Source organism: Lissotriton vulgaris, chromosome 1_2 (genome assembly GCF_964263255.1).
Source record: "Lissotriton vulgaris chromosome 1_2, aLisVul1.2, whole genome shotgun sequence".
Lineage (NCBI taxonomy): Eukaryota > Metazoa > Chordata > Amphibia > Caudata > Salamandridae > Lissotriton > Lissotriton vulgaris.
Window position 1 is genome coordinate 304,420,361 of NC_141686.1, and position 21,696 is coordinate 304,442,056.

A 21,696-nucleotide genomic window follows, 5' to 3' on the forward strand; every position below is an offset into this window, starting at 1 on the left:
GTGGTCATTGGTGGGCTTCCTTTGAGTTATAATATAGCTTGATTTTCATTTGGAATAGTAAAGTGGTGATATTGCAACAAAGCCCTGGTCCACCTGGAAGGGCGCCTTTTCTCGTAATGATTCATTTGGATATATATATATACCAATGAACCTCGCACATTTCAAATGTAGGTGACAGTAACTGGAACACATCACAAGTGTGCAAGCGGGGAGGGAGTTGTACACACAGATATGAGAAAGTAATTGGCACACTTCACTTGTGTGCAAACAGGAACAATGCAACAAAACCAGGCAGCATCAGTCTCTGCGTTCATGAACTGTCACATCCTGGTTGTCAGGTATTTCAAATAGGGACATGGTCTGAGCCGCTCTGCTGGTGGGTGAAGGACGACGAGGCTGAAAGATAACACACTCCACTCGGGGCAATGTAGGAGCGTTAGTGGGTCGGGGCGGGCGGGGGCCAAGGCGGGCGGTTGGCACTAAAGCCTCATTACCCCCAGGCAACGCTGGGGTGGGCTGCTAGTATTTTTATATATATATATATTAATTTACAGAAAGATGAGGGGCACGTTTGCAAGAATGGTACTGGGCGCATCAAAGGTGGTCATAGTGTGCAATTGTAAAGCACACGTTCACCCGTAGGCATCTTGGCGCCAAAATGATGGTCGCACTGGCTCCCACCAGCGCTAAAAGGCTGCGATGATGGGTATGTGGCAAGTTAAAGTAATACTGCGTTTTTTTTCTTTCTTTCTTAGTCTTTTTGGAGAGCGTACTGATTTTGCAAAGGTAAGGTGACTTCGTCATTATTGATTGAAACACTTTACTCTCGCACACACCCACTTAGACTTTAAAACTAACAATCTATCTGCCTTCTACATAGGTTAGTGTTTTAAAAGGATAGTTTAGGCACTAAAAGAGATGGCCCATCGTTGGATGAATGCCACCCAGGCCCTATATCTGGTTCTGGAGTCCAGCTCTGAGGCAGGATCAGAGACAGATACAGCAGAAACTGAGACAGCATCTAAGGGAGAGGACAATGGAGCCGAATCTGGGTGTGAATTTTCAGTCCACGCAGTTCAATCCGATGACTCATCGTCCAGCGATTCTGAAGGAGACGATGTCAGTTGTGCTGTCCCTTTGCCAGCACAGTCTGTGCAGCAGGACACCCGTAACTGGTTACCTCAACCCAGAGTGCTGTCTTGGCAGCCTCCCAATTTAATTCAGCCCCAAATTCCGCCTTTCACTGGCGATGCTGGATGTAAAGTCGATACAGCAATTTTTTTGCCAATTGACTACTTCCATCTCTTTTTTGGGGTTGACTTCCTAGACAAAATTGTGCAGCAAACACATTTGCGTGCCGAACAATTTCAGATGGAGCAAGGAGGCACTCTAGGGCCTCATTCTAGGGTGCGCAAGTGGACTCCCACTTCTGTAGGGGAGTTGAAGATATTTTTAGGCCTCACGCTTAAAATGGGGATGGTGCATAAACCAACCTTGGTATCCTACTGGTCTACTCGCACGGTTTGGTTAACCTCCATCTTCGCACCATACATGAGCAGAGATCGTTTTTTGCTTTTGCAGCGCATGCTGCATTTCAATGACAATTCTGCTGCATTGCCCCGGAACCATCCAGGCCTGTCGTGGATCATTTGTCTGCCAGGTTTCCAGAGGTTTGTACTCCTGGAAAGAATATAGCCATCGATGAGTCCTTGATCTTGTATAAAGGGCGGCTGCTGTTTAGGCAGTACATTCCGAGCAAACGTGCTCGCTATAGAATCAAGCTGTACATGCTGTTACGTTTTTACGTTACGTTAAATTATTTGTACCGCGCACTTTCACCAACGGTTTCATGGCGCTCTTTGACAGGTGCAGTGATCAAGGTGAGGGAGTTATGCGTATACAGATTGGAATAGAAAGGTTTTTAATAATCTGCGGAAACAATCATAATTGGGGCATAAACGAAGGGAAGGTGGCAAAGAGTTCCAAGTGGAGGGGGCAAGAACAGAAAAACTCAAACCACCGTGCTTATTCCGCTTGAATTTTGGAATCACAAGGAGGTTGAGAGATGCTGAGCGAAGAGTTCTCAAGGGGATGTGGCGAGTCAAGGCAGAAGAGATGAAGGCAGGGGCTGCATCGGAGAGGGCCTTGAAAACTGAGCATGCCAGCTTGAAGGTACAGCGCTTGGAGACTGGGAGCCAGTGCAGACTACGAAGAAGAGGAGTGACATGCTGATGTCTGGGTTGGCGGAAAATCAGGCGGGCAGCCTGATTCTGCACCAACTGCAGTCGATGGAGGTGGCATGCAGGAATACCGACATACAGCGTGTTGGCGTAGTCTAACCTGGAGGTGATGAGAGCGATGATCACTTGAATCAAAGCATCTCTGGTGAGAAACCTACTGATTTTGCGGATCCGCCTGAGATGGAAGAAACAGGATGATGTGACAGAGTTGATTTTCGGTCGCATAGAAAGGTCATCAGAAATGATCACCCCCAGACTTTTGACTGTACTCACTGGGGTGGGTGCTGACCCCAGGGATGTTGGCCAAAAGGTGGAGTTCCATGGATGAGTGGGACCCCCTACAAGGACGAGCTCAGTTTTGGTGGGGTTTAACTTTAATTGACTGTGATACATCCACTCTGCGATGGTCAGCATGATAGACTGAAAGTTGAGACGGGAGGAAGGGAGGGAGTCGATGGGGAAAATTAACTGGAGATCATCCGCGTAATTGAAGATTGTGACCGGGGAATTGCGGAGGGAAGATAAAAGGGTTTGAAGATACAAATTAAATAGGAGGGGGGAAAGTGCCGAGCCCTGTGGGACACCACAAGTGAGGGATGTGTAAGGTGCAGAGAAGGTGGACAAGTGAACAGATTGTGAGCGCTGGTCAAGAAATGATCTAAGCCAGTCTAGGGCCACCCCCTGGATACCGGCATTGTGGACACGGTCGATCAGGATGGTATGATCGACCGTGTCGAAAGCCGCCGAGAGGTTTAATAGGACGAGGGCCTGAGAGATGTTTTTATCTGCACCTTTCCTGAGGGCGTCCATAACTGCTACTATGACTGCCTCAGTGGAATGGAGGGGTCTGAATCCAGCTTGTTGGGGGTCCAAGAAGGAGGATTGCTCTATAAAGGAGCTCAAGCAGCGGGTTACATAGGTCTCCAGAATTTTTCCTAAATAGGGGAGGAGAGAGATAGGTCGGTAGTTGCTAAGGGTTGTGGGGACCGCATTGGGTTTTTTCAGAATGGGTAGAACGGCTGCTTGTTTGAAAGAGCGAGGGACCACCCCGGTAGCAAGAGAGTTGTTAAGTAATGCTAGCGGGGGGTCCGGACAAGCAAGAAAAGCTTCTCTCAGAATCTGAGGGGGGCAGCAGTCATTGGGAGACCCCGAACTGACTTTGAGAAGAAGAGAGGAAAAATCTTGTAGGGAAATGGGAGGAAATTCAGTCAGGGTGCTGTGTGAGAGCACAACTAACTATGTGTATAGCTTGAGAGTGTATACAGGGAAGGACACAACTCTTAACCCTGTAGGTTGCCCTCCTATGCTAGGGGTCACAGGAAAGATCGTATGGGAGCTTGTCCAGCCACTTCTTCACAAAGGTTATAACCTTTATGTGGACAATTCCTATACAGGAGTAGAGCTGTTCAGTGAGCTCTTCAAAGCTGGCACCGTGGCTTGCGGTACAATTCGTTGTCGCCGCAAAGGATTTCCGCAGGAGCTGGTTTGCAAAAAGCTCCAGAAATGCCAGAGCCTTGCGTTGCGTTCCAAAGAACTGCTCGCAGTCAAGTTCTCAGATAGGCGTGACGTGTATCTGCTCACTACAATTCATGATGAGAGCACTTCCCCTGTCACGGTTTGGGGTCAAATGGCCGAAGTCTACAAGCCTACCTGTATACTCGATTACAACAAGTACATGGGCGGAGTGGACAAGAACAACTAGGTTCTTCAGCCATACAATGCGAGTCGTAAAGCTCGCACTTGGTAGAAGAAACAGTTTACGCACCTGATACTGATGGCAACATACAATGCGTATGTTGTTTATCGTGAGACCACCGCAGGAAGTCTCATGTCTTTCCTTGACTTTCAGTTGTCTGTGATTGAAAGTCTTACTGCTACAGAAGCAGAAGCCTCCACTTCATGTGTTCTGGAGGACGTGGCAAGGCTGCAGGAGCGACACTTTGCCAATAAACTTCCTGCAACATGCAAAAAGGAGCGACCATTTCGCCATTGTAAAGTGTGCTCGATGCAGGGAAAAAGGCAGGAGAGTCGTGTTTACTGTCCTCAGTGCCCAAGTACGTTCGCCTTATGTTTTCCTACTTGCTTTATGTTGTATCACACTAAAGCAAAATACTGGGAAATTGACTGAGGTGGAGCTGCCAATAGGTTAACCGTTCAGTTGTTGTAAATGGATACCTACTGTCCGTGGGCCACACCTTTATCTGTTTTCAAAACTTGGCAGTTGTTCTGTTCGCCAATTGACAAGTGCATTATAGTCCCCATGCTGCTCATACTGGTGGACAGAACATATGTTGTATGTCATGGAGTATCCGCGTTTCGCATTCAACCGTTCATCGTAGTTTATGATGTCTCTTTAGGAATTTTTTGAAAATTCCAGCATGTTTGTCTTAGTTTCAAAGGTAGGTATGCTTGCTCAGCTCGAGATATGGCCTTGCGGAATACTCGGGCACCCCCCAACTTGCATCCACAAACTGGAAGGAGTTGGATAGAGCATTGTGAGACCATCGATAGCTCGTGGCAGAAATGATCACTCAAGCTTCAAGTTGCTAGTGATTGAAGGCATTAGTATAGGGGTTCTTAACAATTTGATAGGGTTAGTGAGGACTCTGAGGACACACACACGAATGGGTTAGAACACCTTACGGTATGTATGCTTTCCGATGGATATTGCAAAGGTATAAGGCAGATAGTAAAGGTAGTATAGATACACGTTCTGCCATTTTCTTCCCCATGCATCGAAATCCATTGCTGCCACACTCACACTGAATTTCCTGTAGCACTTATGGGTTAATGCTGCTTGCCATGTTCCTCCTCCGTTAGAACTTAGTAGATGGTCAGTTTGCTGTATGATAAGTGCATACAGTCACTGCACATAACGGTTTATTGGACATACGCTACGTTGTCACGGACTACCCTGGTATTACATTCCTCCGTTCATAGTTTATGTAGTTATCTTTTAAACATTTCCAGCATGTTTGTCTTAGTTTCAAAGGTAGATATGCTTGCTCAGCTCGAGATATGGCCTTGCGGAATACTCGGGCACCCCCCAACTTGCATCGACAAACTGGAAGGAGCTGGATTTAGCATAGTGAGTGCACTAAAGGTGCATGAAAGACATGTCTTCCTGAGCCACATGTGGCTGTCATGGAAGCCATTAGTATAGGTTCTCTGGGCATGCGTTCGGTAACGTTCTGGAAGGAGGAGGTGGAGACTTGACAGGTTGGTAAAAAGTCATCATGTCTTGTGGCATATGAATTATGATATGTTTTGAACATTTCTAGGATGTTTGCCTTAGTTTCAAAGGTAGATATGCTTGCTCAGCTCGAGACATGGCTTTGCGGCATACTCGAGCACCCCCCAACTTGCATCCACAAACTGGAAGGAGTTGGATTTAGCATAGTGAGTGCACTAAAGGTGCATGAAAGACATGTCTTCCTGAGCCACATGTGGCTGTCATGGAAGCCATTAGTATAGGTTCACTGGGCATGCGTTTGGTAACGTTCTGGAAGGAGGAGGTGGAGACTTGACAGGTTGGTAAAAAGTCATTATGTCTTGTGGCATATGAATTATGATATGTTTTGAACATTTCTAGCATGTTTGCCTTAGTTTCAAAGGTAGATATGCTTGCTCAGCTCGAGACATGGCTTTGCGGCATACTCGAGCACCCCCCAACTTGCATCCACAAACTGGAAGGAGTTGGATTTAGCATAGTGAGTGCACTAAAGGTGCATGAAAGACATGTCTTCCTGAGCCACATGTGGCTGTCATGAAAGTCATTAGTATAGGTTCACTGGGCATGTGTTCGGGAACATTTCTGAAGAAGGATGTTGAGACTTGACAGGTGGTAAAATACAGTCAAATCATTATGTCTTGTGGCGTATGAATGTGATGGGCCCTTGCATGTCGGCAGTATTTTTCTGTGAGTGCAAGTAATGGGGTTGTTTGGGCCCGTGGATGGCGGTATGGAAGTCTTGTGTGTGCTGTGTGAATGGTGTGTGAATGGACCATAAAGTGGTTGGTGCTGTGACGTGGCTTTATGGCTCCCCTTCAGAAGGCTTGGCTTTAATATTTTAATATTTCAAGTATTTGTGCTTTGAAGCCAGTGTTTCTGGAGGTGCTAAAACCAATCTGTGTAAGTGGTGGATTTGCTTTATCAAATTAGTGTTAGATTTATATTTGTTTTGGTTTATTGGTCTTTTGTGAGAATTTATTTTTTTGTTGTTAATATGGGTAGCAGGGGACTTTCCGCCCTACCTCAATACTCACATAGGCAAACCTTTACATATTTGAGTAGTAGACAAAGGGGGAAGTATCAGGGTGAATGACTTGAGTGGCTCTTGCTGTTTTTTTTTTTTTACCTAACAGGCCCTGCTAAACTCATAATTAGTTTAAAAAAATAACTATTTCCACACATGTTTGTGTGGGAAAGTTGTGGCATCGTCGGGCAGACATGCATTTCCTACCACCCAGTGTTCCCCAAGTTCTCCCAATAAAAATGGTGCCTCACTTGTGTGGGAGGCACAAGTACCCGCGACAGGCAAGGGCCCCAAACGTAGGGATGAGACATCAAATTTGCCTATCTCAAAACCACCTGCTTTTGCAAGGTGGGTCAGCGGGGTTTTTGGCCCCGTGCTCGACGGCCATCTAGGGAAACCTACCAAACCCACACATTTTTTCAAAGTAGACACCCGGGGGCTTCCAAGGAGGTTTGGCTTGCGTGGATCCCCCAACGTTCCCTTACCCAGAATCCCTTGCAAACTTCAATCTTAGCTGAAAATATTCATTTTTTCACACATTTTTATGTGGGAAAGTGTGGCATCACTGGGCTCACACAAATTTTCTCCCACCCTGCGTTCCCCTAGGTCTCCCGATAAAAATGGTACCTCACTTGCGTGGCTGCAACAGGAAAAGGCCCAAATCGTACAGTGGAGACTTCAAAATTACCTTTTGCAAAACACATTATTTTTGGGGGGGGGGGGGCAGCGGGGGAACCAGAGTTTTTGGCCCGGGGCTCGGCGGCCATCTTCGGAAACTACCAGACCCAAACAATTCTGAAAACAAGACACGCGGGGGAGTCCAGGGAGGTATGGCATGCCTAGGTCCCCCAAAGTTTTCCTACCCAGAATTCCCTGCAAACCTTAAAATTATGCAAAAAAACCACTTTTCCATACTTTTTTTCGTGGGATCTCCGTGCCGGCACAAATGTCCTACCACCCAGCGTTCCCCTTGTTCCCCCGAGTAAAATGATACCTCTCTTGTGTGGGTGGGCCAAAGCAGAACAGGCCAAAAATGTATTTTTAAGAAATTGTATTGTTTGGGATTGTCAAATTAAGCACAAAGGATTCTACTGTTTTGGGGTCATCCTAGTCACAGGCCTTTGGCCCACCCACACAAGTGAGGTATCATTTTACATTTCTGAAAAGTAGACACCCGGGGGCTTCCAAGGAGGTAAGGCTTGCGTGGATCCTCCAACGGTCCTTTACCCAGAATCCCTTGCAAACCACAATTTCAGTTGAAAAAATCTGATTTTTTCACACATTTTTGTGTGGGAAAGCGTGGCATCACTAGGCTCACGCAAATATCCTCCCACCTGTAGAGAGCCACCCGGCCTCTCTCATACTTTGTATCACCTTATACACGCATCCCCACACCCCCGGGGCGGGCTCGCTCTGGGGTATATAATAAACAAGCAGAAGACCGCTCGGGGTCTTTTCCGGCATACCTCTAATCTGCTTGCCTGTGTCTTATTTGGTCCACTGTGTGCCCACCTGCGAGGCCCTGTCCTCGCACTCCACATTGGCGACGAGACCGGTACTGACCTCGCGCATGCCCTTGCCACCTGCCGAGTGCATCGGTCGTCCTCCGCTGGCGCCTGCACCTCAGCGCGCCACCTACGCCAAGCACATCGTACCGCAGAGCTCACCAGCTGTGGCCGAAGACCTGCCCATGGCCTGTCTACTGCGAGTCGCAGCCTGCGCGATGGTTTGAGGCCTTCCCATGCGTCTCCTCCGACGGAGCGCGTTCAGCTGGCGGGGCTCGCTGCGCGTGATCAGGGGTGAGTGACTTATCAGCGGCCACGCCCGTGCGGCGCATCAGCGGCCTAGTCAGGCCCCCCCCGCTGCACGCACATCGGGCCTACCCAGCATCACGCGTCCCTAGGCGCGCAGCGAAAGCACGTTACAAACGCGCGCTGCCCCGGTGGGGATGGGGTGAAGAAGAGCGACGGTGCACGTTGGCTTCAGCCTTCATTTGCTCAGTCCTGCCTGCTCCCTCGTCGACAGCGACAAGCATTAGCCATACCAAGCGCCATCACCTCAGATCCCAGGCACACGTACATCGGCTGGCCTACGTGCTCACCCATGCTCATACCAGTGGCTTTGGATACTCGAGGACTGCGTCTTGGAGGGAAATATCTGCGATACGCCACAATATAGTGACCTGGCCCCACCGTCTGGAAAGACACGCGCCCGCAGGGAACACAATGACGGACGCAGCGCAAGGAGTCGTGGCGACAGCACCTACACCACTTGGCCCCCGCAGGCCCGGCCCAGAACCTCGCCACTGGTCCCCAAATGGTCGGCCATGCCCACACAGGAGTTGCACCTCTTCCTCCATTCAGCGAATCAGCTGACCTGGCGACTGCAGCGCCGCGGTGGAAAGCGTGGCTCGGCCGACTCAATCTGTATTTCAAAGGGACCCGCGGAAGGGTCAAGAGGTCCCTCCTCATCCTATATGGAGGCCCCGAAATATATGACCTTGTTGAGACTCTCCCTGACACTGGAGGAGAAGACGACTATGATGCGGCGGTCGACGCCCTCAATGCTCACTTTGACCCCCAACTGAACAATGATTTAGAGAAGTTTAAGTTCAAGAGGCCATGGCAAACGGAAGCAGAATCGATGGACATGTATAACGCCAGACTACGCCGACTGGCCAGTAGTTGCCCGTTTGTTAACCCGAGAGAAGAGATAAGAGACCGAATAATCGTGGGAAGTCGGTCAAAACTCATTCTCAGACAGCCTGGGATCACTTTAGGCGAAATACTCGTCCTTGCCCGGTCAAACGAATTGTCGGACGCACGGGCTGACGAAATGGAGATGGCCTTACGCTCACCAATGGCACTGCCGGCACCATCCAAAATGGCGCCGATTAAGGAAGAACGGGTGGACGCGTTGCAAAGAAGACCACAAGCCAACCGCCTGCGACAATGGCAATCCCGAAGCACCCAGTGCGCCTACTGCGGCGAGGACCACCCTACGACAGCAACATGCAGTGCTAAAGGAAAAACCTGCTTAAAGTGTGGTAGGCTAAATCACTTCGCAGCAGTATGCCAAGGAGGGAGATACAGGCCAAACGCCCCGAGACCACGTGGAGGGTATGGCCCAAGGTCAGTAACACAACGAGTCAGACAACTGTCGCTGGAGCCCGAATATCCACCCCCAGATAGTCAAGCCCAAGAAAGAAGACCGCGCTACGAAGATAACGACAATGACGAAGTGTATGTGATATCATATGTCAGCAGAGTGTCCACAAAGAGAAGACCGCCACCCATGTGCACTGTCTCTGTCGAAGGTACCGAAATGCGAGCACTCATAGATACAGGGGCGTCAGTGAACGTTATGGACTCCGAACAATATGAGCAAATGTCACCCAAGCCCGCACTAGCACCATCGAGCGCACGCATCTACACTTATGGAGGCACTGACCCGCTGCCCCTGCGAGGGGTCATCAGCACCACCGTCGTAAACGGCGAGTACTCGACGGAAGCTCGATTCCATATCACAGAAGGGAAAAAGGGCACACTCCTAAGCTGTCACACAGCCGAAGACCTAGGGCAAGCGTTCTACGCAAACAAAGTCCACCAATCACATGCGGACAGCATGCTCCAAGAATTCCCTGCACTATTCAGCGGCCTAGGGAAACTAAAAGGAAAAAAAGTGCGGCTACACATCGACACCTCCGTGCGCCCAGTCGCCCTCAGGCACCGGAGAGTGCCGTTCAACCTCCGACCACAAGTGGAGGCCGAACTCAAAAGACTGGAAGACCTCTGAGTCATTGAGAAGGTGTCAGGACCGACTCCCTGGGTGTCGCCGCTGGTCGTGGCACCCAAACCCAAACAGCCTGGCGCCATCAGACTGTGCGTTGATATGAGGCTCCCCAACGCCGCCGTGAAGAGAGAGCTCCATATCACTCCGACGATGGACGACATCGTCGACGACCTGAACGGAGCAAAGTGGTTCTCCAAGCTGGACCTCAACGCGGGGTACCACCAACTGGAGCTAGAACCGGAAAGTCGATATAGAACAACTTTTTCGACTCACGTTGGGCTCCGACGATACAAGAGGTTGAGTTTCGGCTTATCATCCGCCGCAGAAGTGTTCCAGAACGCAATAAGAGAGGTATTGTCTGGGTTGAGTGGGGTAATCAACCTGAGCGACGACATACTCATATACTTTAACACCCTGGAGGAGCACCACACCCATCTGAGAGCCACGCTGCAGAGGCTGGTGGAGCACGGATTGACCTTGCATCGGTCGAAGTGCTCGTTCTACCAAGAGTCCGTACACTTATTTGGTTACACGTTCACACGCGAGGGGCTAAAAGTGGACCCGAAGAAGGCGGAAGCAATTCAGACTGCGAGCACCCTGCGAAATCCTTCCGTGATGCGAAGTTTCCTTGGAATGGCCACCTACTGTGGCCGATTCATTCCCAACCTAGCGACCCTCGCAGAAGCATTGAGAGCGCTCACACGTCAAGATCAGGAGTGGGAATGGACATGCGCAGCAAATCAGGCATTCCAGAACATTAAAGCGAGCCTTCTTCACAGGGCGGTAAAGGCATATTTTCAACCACGCCGGAAGACAGAATTAATTGCGGACGCTAGCCCAGTGGGCCTCGGAGCCGTGCTGCTGCAGGAGTATGGTGGAGATGAATGGAAACCGGTTGCATATGCGAGCAAGGCTCTAACTGACAGTGAAACTCTATATGCTCAGATCGAGCGGGAGGCCCTTGCCATAAAGTGGGCGTGCCAACATTTTCATTTGTATTTATGCGGACAGGAGTTCACCATAGGGACGGATCATAAACGGCTATTGCCCCTCTTCACAGGATCATCTCGGCTTGCACCTCCACGAATTGAGCGTTGGGCCTTCCAGCTGCAAGGCTGCAACTTCACCCTAGTGTTCCGACCGGGGGCACACAACCCGGCTGACTATCTGTCTTGGCATCCAGATGTGACGAGGAAGGCGCTCCCGCTCGCCGACAGACAAGGAGTGGAAGAGTTCGTCCACATGGTGTCCCAAGCAGCTTGCCCGGACACATTGACGCTGCAGGAGATAGGCGAGGCCACCGCCGCCGACGAGACACTAATTTGAGTAAAACAGGCCATCGAAGAAAATCGATGGACACGATTCCTCGACGGGATCCAGAGCCTAAGGCCGGAAGTGAGCCATGCCCGACAACAGATCTGGCAAATCCGAAATGAACTGAGCGTAGGACTTGAAGGGGTTGTGCTCAGAGGACATCTCATTGTAGTGCCCGAGAGCCTCCAACGACACATGCTAACCATTGCCCATGTGGGCCACCAGGGGATGGCCAAGACCAAAGCCAGGCTGAGAAACAAAGTCTGGTTCCCGGCCATGGACAGCATGGTGGATGAAATGGTACGATCCTGCCATGCCTGCACCATATCAGGAGGAGACCCGGCGCCAGCTCCGATCATCACGGAAGACGCGCCCCAAAACCCTTGGACTCACCTGAGCATTGACTTCGAAAGCTTCCCCGATGGCAGACACAAGCTCATGGTGGTAGACTCATTTTCGAAGTTTCCTGTGGTGGACGTCATCCGTCAGTTGCATACCCTCAGGTCAGAAAAGCCCTCAACCACATTTTAGCGACAATGGGACTCCCGGAAGAGATAAAATCTAACAACGGGCCACCATTTCAAGGAAGAGACTTTCAAATCTACCTGGAAAACCTCTAAATACGACATCGACAGATTACACCGCTGTGGTCCCAAGCCAATGGGGAAGTAGAAAGACTGGTGAGAACCCTTAACAGAGCCCTCAGGGTCGCCGTAGACAACGGAAATGACCCGGAAGCTGCCCTGGATCAATTCCTGAGTGCCTACAGACAGACCCCACATAGCACCACAAAATGTGCTCCAGCGCACGTGCTATTCAAGAAGGCACCCCAAGGCAATATACCGACTGCAACTACCTGGACATCCGAGACAAGGGATGGTGAAGTCATTCAGTCACTTAGGTTAACAACCAACCAGAAGGTGAGTGCGGCTCGGCACGCCTAACAACCGGGCATAAGAGAAGGAGACACCGTGGTGGTCCAGGACCGTTATCCGGGGTGGAAATTCCGGACTCCTTATGAACCTGAGAGATGGACAGTGGAGAAAATCCAAGGAATCAAGGTGACGGCGCGCCGGGGCCGTCAGACAGTCACCCGAAACATATCCTGTTTCAAGAAGGCGGGAGGGCCGGCTGGCATTCCCGCAAACATTGTCGAAGGATCGTCTGAAGTGGTAGACAATCAAGATGAAGAAGGACCATGGGCTGAGGCCTCAGCCCCGCGACCGAGCCGAGGAGGGCCTGACGAAGGAGCCAGCAAAGCTGACACATCCCAAAACACCCTGGCAGGCCCCACGTCTCCGGCGCGGAGTGGCGAGGTGATCCCGGCGGGGATTGCCGGCTCTCCCGCATGCAGAAGCCGTCGATACCAGCTGAGGCCCAATCCTGATCCGAGCCAGAGACTAAGAGACTTTGCCTGGACCTCACCATAGTGAGAGAGTAACCCTACGGACGAACTAAATTGAAGGAGGGATGTAGAGAGCCACCCGGCCTCTCTCATACTTTGCATCACCTTATAGACGCATCCCCACACCCCCGGGGTGGGCTCGCTCTGGGGTATATAATAAGCAAGCGGAAGACCGCTCGGGGTCTTTTCCGGCATACCTCTAATCTGCTTGCCTGTGTCTTATTTGGTCCACTGTGTGCCCACGTGGGAGGCCCTGTCCTCGCACTCCACACCACCCTGCGTTCCCCCAGGTCTCCCGATAAAAATGATATCTCACTTGCGTGAGTAGGCATAGTGGCTGCAACAGGAAAAGGCTCAAATCGTACGGTGGAGACTTCAAAATTACCTTTTGCAAAACTACCTTATTTTTTGGGGGGAGGGGGTGCACCAGAGTTTTTGGCCTGGGGCTCGGCGGCCATCTTTGGAAACTACCAAACCCAAACAATTCTGAAAACTAGACACCCGGGGGAGTCCAGGAAGGTCTGGCATGCCTAGGTCCCCCAACCTTTTCCTACCTAGAATTCCCTGCAAACCTTAAAATTATGCAAAAAAAACACTTTTCCCACTTTTATTGTCAACATTCCAAAGTACAGGCCCTTTCTGGGAATGTACTTTTATTGTCGAAATTCCAAAGTACACTTTTATTGTTGACATTCCAAAGTACAGGACCCTTCTGGGCCTGTACTTTTATTGTCGAAATAGCAAATACAGGCCCTTTCTGGACCTGTACTTTTATTGTCGAAATTCCAAAGTTCACTTTTATTGTCGAAATTCCAAATTTAAGGCCCTTTCTCAGCTGACTTTTCATTGTAATTCAAAGTACAGGCGCTTTCTGCGATCTGCAGCTTGTTTTTGAGCCCATTAGGAGTCTTTTCTTAGCCGGTGCTTTCTTGGTCTTCCCAGCTGTCTTATTGGCCGGTGCTTTTTGACTGTCCACTGCATTTCAAGGCAGTTGACAAGGCAGTTCGCAATATTTTGTGAGTCCATTCATCTATTATTCTTTACATTGAAAATACAGGCCCCTTCTGGGCCTGTACTTTTATTGTTGACATTGTAAAGTACAGGCCCCTTCTGCCTGTAATTTTATTGTCGACATTCCAAAGTACAGGCCTTTTCTGGGCCTGTACTTTTATTGTCGACATTCCAAAGTACAGGCCTTTTCTGGGCCTGTACTTTTATTGTCGACATTCCAAAGTACAGGCCCCTTCTGGGCCTGTACTTTTATTGTCAAAATTCCAAAGTACACTTTTATTGTTGACATTCCAAAGTACAGGCCTTTTCTGGGCCTGTACTTTTATTGTCGACATTCCAAGGTACACTTTTATTGTTGACATTCCAAAGTACAGGACCCTTCTGGGCCTGTACTTTTATTGTCGAAATAGCAAAGTACAGGCCCCTTCTGGACCTGTACTTTTATTGTCGAAATTTTAAAGTACACTTTTATTGTCGAAATTCCAAAGTTAAGGTCCTTTCTCAGCTGTCTTTTCATTGTAATTCAAAGTACAGGCGCTTTCTGCGATCGGCGGCTTGTTCTTGAGCCCAGCAGGAGTCTTTTCTTAGCCGGGGCTTTCTTGGTCTTTCCGGCTGTCTTATTGGCCGGTGCTTTTTGACTGTCCACTGCATTTCAAGGCAGTTGACAAGGCAGTTCGCAGTATTTTGTGAGTCCATTCCTCTATTATTCTTTACATTGAAAGTACAGGCCCCTTCTGGGCCTGTACTTTTATTGTTGAAATTACAAAGTACAGGCCTTTTCTGGGCCTGTACTTTTATTGTTGACATTCCAAAGTACAGCTGAAGCGGTCACCAACTTCAAGATCAGTTTGGACAAGATGAGTCCAGTCCGCTTCTGGACTCGAAGGGATCAAGAGTTACTGTTCGTTACCGTGTTGGCATATTAACTAAGACAGGTCTATTATTTAAATTGAAAGTACAGGCCCCTACAAATATTATAAAAAAATATTGTAAAAAAATAAAAAAATGTTTGACAACCTTTAAATACTTAAAAAACGACGATTAGAACGAAACGTGAAAAATAACATCATTTCGAACATGAATATGCCATGTTACCAAAATTATTTTAATTAATTGAAAATAATTGGTGGCGCAAATCAATGTATTGAAAATAAATGAAGGCGTGTGTAAGCACAGTGACTGTCACTGACAAGCTTCAGAAAGTGACTGAATATCTCCTCCCCCGTTTCGAACGGGGTTTACAAAGCTCGATTACAAAAAAATGTGAAAATTAACTTCATTTCAAACATGTTTATGCCACGTTACCAAAATTAATGTAAATAATTGGTGGCGCAAATCAATGTATTGAAAATAAATGAAGGCGTGTGTAAGCACAGCGAATGTCTCCCACAAGCTTCAGAAAGTTACTGAATAGCTCCTCCCCGTGACGTACGGGGGTACAAAGCTCGATAGGGATGCGGCGGCAGATAGACCGAAGCTTTGGAAATCTGTACCCCGATGACGTAGTAGGGGACAGAGCTCGATGGGGGGAAAGAGCTCGATGGGGGTACAGCGCTCGATAGAACACCGGACCTCATATTACCCCAGTTAATATACTGTAGCAGGGGTGATGAAGCGGGGACGCCCTGCCAGCTCCCGCCGCACCGTTCCACTCTGACTTCGAGCTGCGGAGCGGGCGATGAACCCAGGCCAACTCCGATCCTCCTCCGCCTAAGGCAGGGGACTTATTCCTGCATCCAGTACAGCAGTAGCTTGATGGCTTAGTTAGTTGGTAATTTGATTGCTTTAGATAGCCCCACACAAAGTCACAAAGCCACAGCAGAATGCTCGGTACTCCTCCCCACCTTGCCCTACCCAGCTCAAAAAAATGGGCTCTTTGCCCACAACAACCTACTGGATTTCCTCTGTAGAATAGAAGGAGGAGATCAGGAGTTCAGGGCGAGTTCTGGGTGATTTGACCGAGAAGAAGCATCCTCACCTCATCCCACCCAGCTGCTGCTACTCCTGTTGCTGTTGATCCTTTGCTTCATTACCCCTTTGCCCCATTCAACGGACGTTCTTTCCCCATTGCCTCACCACACCTCACCTCCACCTTGGTCGCTGCGCCGTCACCACTCTCCACTCCACAGGCGACGTCCTGCCTCCCAGCCTGTCTGCACAGCTCAGCTCCAAAAAGAACTCCCAAGGAGCACGGGGATAGCCGTAATTCCCCATCAGCCCCGCCAGCCGCAACTTTCGAGAAGGCATGGAAGCCGTTGCAAAATGGATGAAAAACAGCTGCCTTCAACTAAACATCGACAAGAAGAAGTACTCATCATGGGCCCAACCCCCATCACCTGGAACGACACCTGGTGGCACCCCGCCTTCGGAAACCCGCACACCCCCATGAACCACGCATCCAACCTGGGAATCATCCTGGACTCCGAGCTCAAAATGGACCGCCAGATCAACTCAGTTTCTTCCTGCTTCCAAACCCTCCGCCTCCTACTTAAGACCTTCAAATGGATCCCCCTCGAACAGAAAAAGACCGTCACTCACGCCCTGATCACCGGCAGACTCGACTACAGCAATGCACTCAACGCCGGAATAAACAAAAACCTCACCTGCAAGCTACAGAACATCCAGAACGCCACCGCAAGACTGTTCCTCAACCTGCCAAGATACTGCCACATCTCCCAGCACCTGCGCACACTCCACTGGCTCCCCATTGAGGCAAGAGTCCCCTTCAAGATGCTCACCCAAACACACAAGGCCCTCCACGACACCAGACCAGCATACCTGAACAGCCGACTCAAATTCCAAGTATCCCTAAGGACACAACAATCATACCGAGCTCTCCTACACTGTGGTCGCACGCACCAGAAAAACCAGATCTGGAGGCTGCTCCTTTTCCTTCCACTCGGCCAAAGCCTGGAACGCCCTTCCACTCAACCTCAGACAGACAACATTGTTTCCCATCTTTGTAAGAAACCTCAAAACTTGGCTCTTCGACGGTCCCCCTCCTTGATGGACTGGAAACTGCACCCCTCCACCCCAGCACCTTGAGACCTTTGCGGGTGAGTTTTCACACTTAACAAATACCTGATTGATTGATTGAATTCATATTTAAAATTTGCATGAAAAAAATGGGCAGCCGGATTCTCCTACTGCATATTTTCAAGGCACACTTTGCAGTATTATGTTTTTATTTGAAGGAAAAGTGTCAGGCTGGACATGCACTTTCCCCAGGTTTCGAAAATGTAATATGGTGGGAGTCAAGCATTTTTTCAAAAATGAAACATGCTCACAGACTGAAATTTGCAGACCTTGTTGGAATTGAAAGAGCTTTGTATTCACAAGACTGTATTGTGTGAGGAGAGTCTGGTGAAAAGGTAGGTGGTTTTATCACTCAGGTGAGTTTTTGTGATCTTGAGCCTCGCCCCATCAACCTCTTCCTACCCTTATGCTGAAGGTGATTTCCATTACAAATAGCACAGTATATACATTGTGAGAGTGTTGCTTTATATGTACTGGTTTGTGATATATTAGACGTGGTGTGGTTCTCTGTGCATACACTGGACATTGTTTTTTTAACTCCCCTAATGTCTCTTGTAACTCTCCACAGTTTTTACCCTGGTTTGACCATGCGTTAATCAAATTTTGTATCTAGGCACCTAGGAAGAAAACTCCTACCATCAATGACGCTCCTGGCCTTTTTAGACAATGGAAGAGAGTTACTCCAGAGGGCTTTAAAGCCGTTTTTGTAGAGCCACACATATCGGAATTAGATAACACTGAGAAGGCACTGGCCAAGTATAACTTGGCAGTTTCCAGTGCCGTGGACCAGTTAGCCCCTCTGAAACCCTTCCCTAGTATCCCCAAGCTTACCCGGAACGCCTGGTATTCTGTCTCACTTCGTATGCAGAAACTAATCTGTAGGAAGTATGAAAAATTGTGGCGTCTCACTCATGAGGAGGAGGATAAAATTTGATTTCAGGTGGCCCTGGCTGACTATCATGGGAAAATCAGGGCAGCCCTTAAAGATCATATAGCCCTACAATTAGCTCAGGCCAAAAATGACTCCAAGGTGCTATCCCGCATCTTAGCGTCGTTTACGGACCCTAAGGCGTGTAAGAACTTGATGGTACCAACGCAAAAATTGTGCGGTGATATTGGCACTTTTTTTGCGCAAACAATTTAGACCATTTATGACAAAATTGATCAGTCGGGGGAGCACTCCACCAACCGTATGATTCCCGTTAACACCGGGCAGGTTGTTACTCACTTGCTAGAAAGTTTTCCTCCTGTGACTCAAGTGAAGACTGAGTTACTGATCCACCCGGTAAAATCTGGATAACCTCAGGATCACATGCCGGCAAAAATCATTGCTTCCATTGCCAGCCACTGTCCCCCTCCATTGCACATCTCCTCAATCTTTCCCTGCGAGAAGGTGTGGTCCCTTTGGAATGGAAGGCAGCACAGGTTATGCCTATCCGTAAGAACACCAAGGCCCGCTAACTGAGTTTTCCAATCTCCGTCCTATTTCTCTCCTCCCTTTCCTGGACAAGCTTTTGGAGAAACATATAAAAACTCACCTCTCCAACCATGTCGAACGGACGGGCAGCATTGATTCATCTCAATCGGGCTTTTGCCCTAAACACAGCATGGAATCAGCCCTACTAGAGATAACTGACAACATCAGGTTGACCCTAGATGGAGGCCACTCCACGATTCTGGTGCTGTTGGATCTGTCCACCGAGTTTGACACGGTTTCCCATAGGATTCTGCTCAGGAGATTGGAGGAGGTTGGACTTAGAGATTTGGTCCTCAAGTGGTTGACGAGTTTTCATTCCTCTTGCTCCCATGCGGTTAACCTTGGTTCATATCTTTCAGCTACAACAGAATTTTCCAAGAGAGTTCCACAGGGCTCTTTTTTGAGTCCGAGTCTGTTTAACATCTATGTGGCTCCCTTGGCCAATCTGCTGAGGAACAGTGGGCTCACCCCTTTTTCCTATGCGGACGATACCGAACTGCTTTTTCCATTCACAAAGTTTACTCAATCAGTGCAGGCCACCTTCTCCAAGGGAATGAGAAACATTTCTAAGTGGATGAGGAGTAACTTTCTTCAGTGCAATGTGGGGAAGACGGAAATAATGCTTTTCGGGGACGCTCAATTATTGTGGACCCCCGACTGGTGGCCTTCAGATCTAGACACCCCCCGTTCCAAATCCCTGTGTGAAAAACGTAGGTGTTCGCATTGAACAGAACCTCACAATGAAAGAGCATGCTGCTCAGACAGCTGGCTCGTGTTTCCATGTGTTGGGTCTATTACGTCATATTCTTCCTTTGCTCCCTGATTCATCTAGGTAGACGCTAACCCAGACGCTTATATTAGGTCGCCTGGATTATTGCAATAGTCTCCAGTTGTCAGCTAACAAGGCCGCCATTGACGGTCTACAGGTTGTCCATAATACGGCGGCTCGTCTGATCCTGAATGCACCACCAAGGACGGCCTCTCGGCCCCTGCTCTCTCAGCTCCACTGACTTCCGATACAGAAACGTGTACAGTTTAAGGTTTACTGTACCATCCACAAGGCCTTGTTCAACTCTGGCCCAAGCTACTTGGCAGATAAATGTATTCCTTACATTCCGCGGCGGCTTCTCCGCTCGGAATCTAAACATCACAGTTCCTAGAATCAAACGAGCCAGACAAGGTGGGAAGGCCCTATCCTATCTGGCAACCTGCCACTGGAATAAGCTTCCGGTACAGCTAAGACAGTGCACGGAACATCTTCTTTTCATGAAAAAGCTCAAGACCTTTGTGTTTACCTCTGTTCCCTAGCTGTTAGGTTTTGCCCTCTGGCGTCCAGTCTACAGTGCAGAGATACCCCTTCGGCGGTCGATTCTGGTGCGTTATAAATAAATAAATATGTATGTGGACGTCTGTGATGTTGGTCATGTCCGAGGTCTTGGTCTTTGTTCCTTTGGGTGTATGAGGGTGTCTCTGGGTGTATCCTAGTGTGTTCAGGGCCATTGGGCTGCTATTTAGCTGGTTAGGGTGTGTGGTGTGAATGTCTTTACCTGGCTGGTGGGGGTGATTGTAGGTGTTTGGGGGGATTTGTAAGAGTATCTTGAATGTTGTAAGCTGGCGCAGATTGAATGTTTGGCAATGTTTAGTGGATGTTTGGTTGTGTTAGGTAAGTTGGCAGAGAGGTATGCGCATCTACAAAGTGCAAGAAATTAAATTTACATAGTTGTTTTTTGTTTTTTTTGGCATACCAGTCACAGTCCATATCAAGGCCGTGGTTTTCTTTCCACATATGGTTTTCACTTGTCCTTGCATGACTGGATGCTAGTCAGCCCTGTTTTACTTCTGGAGGTCCTAGGTTTTCTTTGGCGGGGAACTGCAATTGTAAAAAGTTTTGTTTGAAGAGTTTGTTGGTCATGTTTTTTTCTTGGGTACAGGACACTTTTCCTTTTCTTTTAATCACATTAGTGAGGTTCCAGAAAAAAATATGGAAACATATGAGGATGATTCCTGTGTTTGGGCTTTATTTGTTGAGTGATGCTTTGGAAGTAGTCAGATTTTTTTGAGACTGCTCTCTTTGCAGTGTTTGGAGTCCTAAAACATTGTGTATTAGTATCCATCCCTAAAACATTTTGCATTAATATGTGCCTGCTGGTTGATTTTAAAATGTACCATCTTGTAACCCCTGATTTGTTTTATACTAGTTATTATTTTGCTTTCATAAAAATGATAGTGAGTGGGTCAGATTTCAGCATAAATTCAATCAGATTTGGGTTCCCTTTGCCCTCTAGATTGTTATTGCCTCTTCGTCCCAGTACTTTGTTTTGTCATTTGACATTTGTTCATTCGGACTGTGCTGTCCTGGGTTGTCTGTTAGCCATTTATAAACTGCAGGTATTATTTACAGCTCCATGGATAGGGTGCTCTGTCACAAACATGTATGTTCCTGCCCATCTCAGTATTTTCAAACTGAGCTTACTGTAATATTCAATATGTTCACATGTCTTCTTCTACTCCACCAGTGGAACTCTATTAATGTGATGTCATTTAGAATGTTAGTACCTGATTCATGACAGTTGGACTAGGGCTGAGCACCTAGCCAGGCGCTCCTGGTGGGGTTAATTTATATTGTACTTCCAACATGTATCTTGTACAATAAATCTACTTAAAAGCTACCTTCAGTCTGGACCCAAGTTACTACATTTATTTTGGCAACGAGTTGCACTTAAGAACCTGCATCTACCTACTTCAATTGGATACATCTGGAATCTACCTATCTGCACTGCTTTGAACCAACTGTCAAGAAATCAGCCCCACCAGTGACCTCTGCACCGGTTGCCCTGACCGTACTTCAACTTGGTTCCTGTCAACAAGGCACTCTACAACTATAACCTGTCTACAGCAGTGACTTTGGCAAAGGTAAAAAAGTCTCTTTTCATTAATATCCTGAATCTACGTTTTGGGAGAACCTACCAACATTTCTGTGCCTTCTAGCTCCTTAAAGAAATTAGTAGAAATTTTCATAGCCACGAAAAACCCAAAAGCACTTGAAGAAATGTGTGCAGTCTCCACCTGTTAAGGGTTAAAAGCATTTTGCAACGGAAGGATTCCTGTATTGAATTATGACTGCAGAAACTCCATCTAAAAAAAAAATCCAATTACTTGTTATAG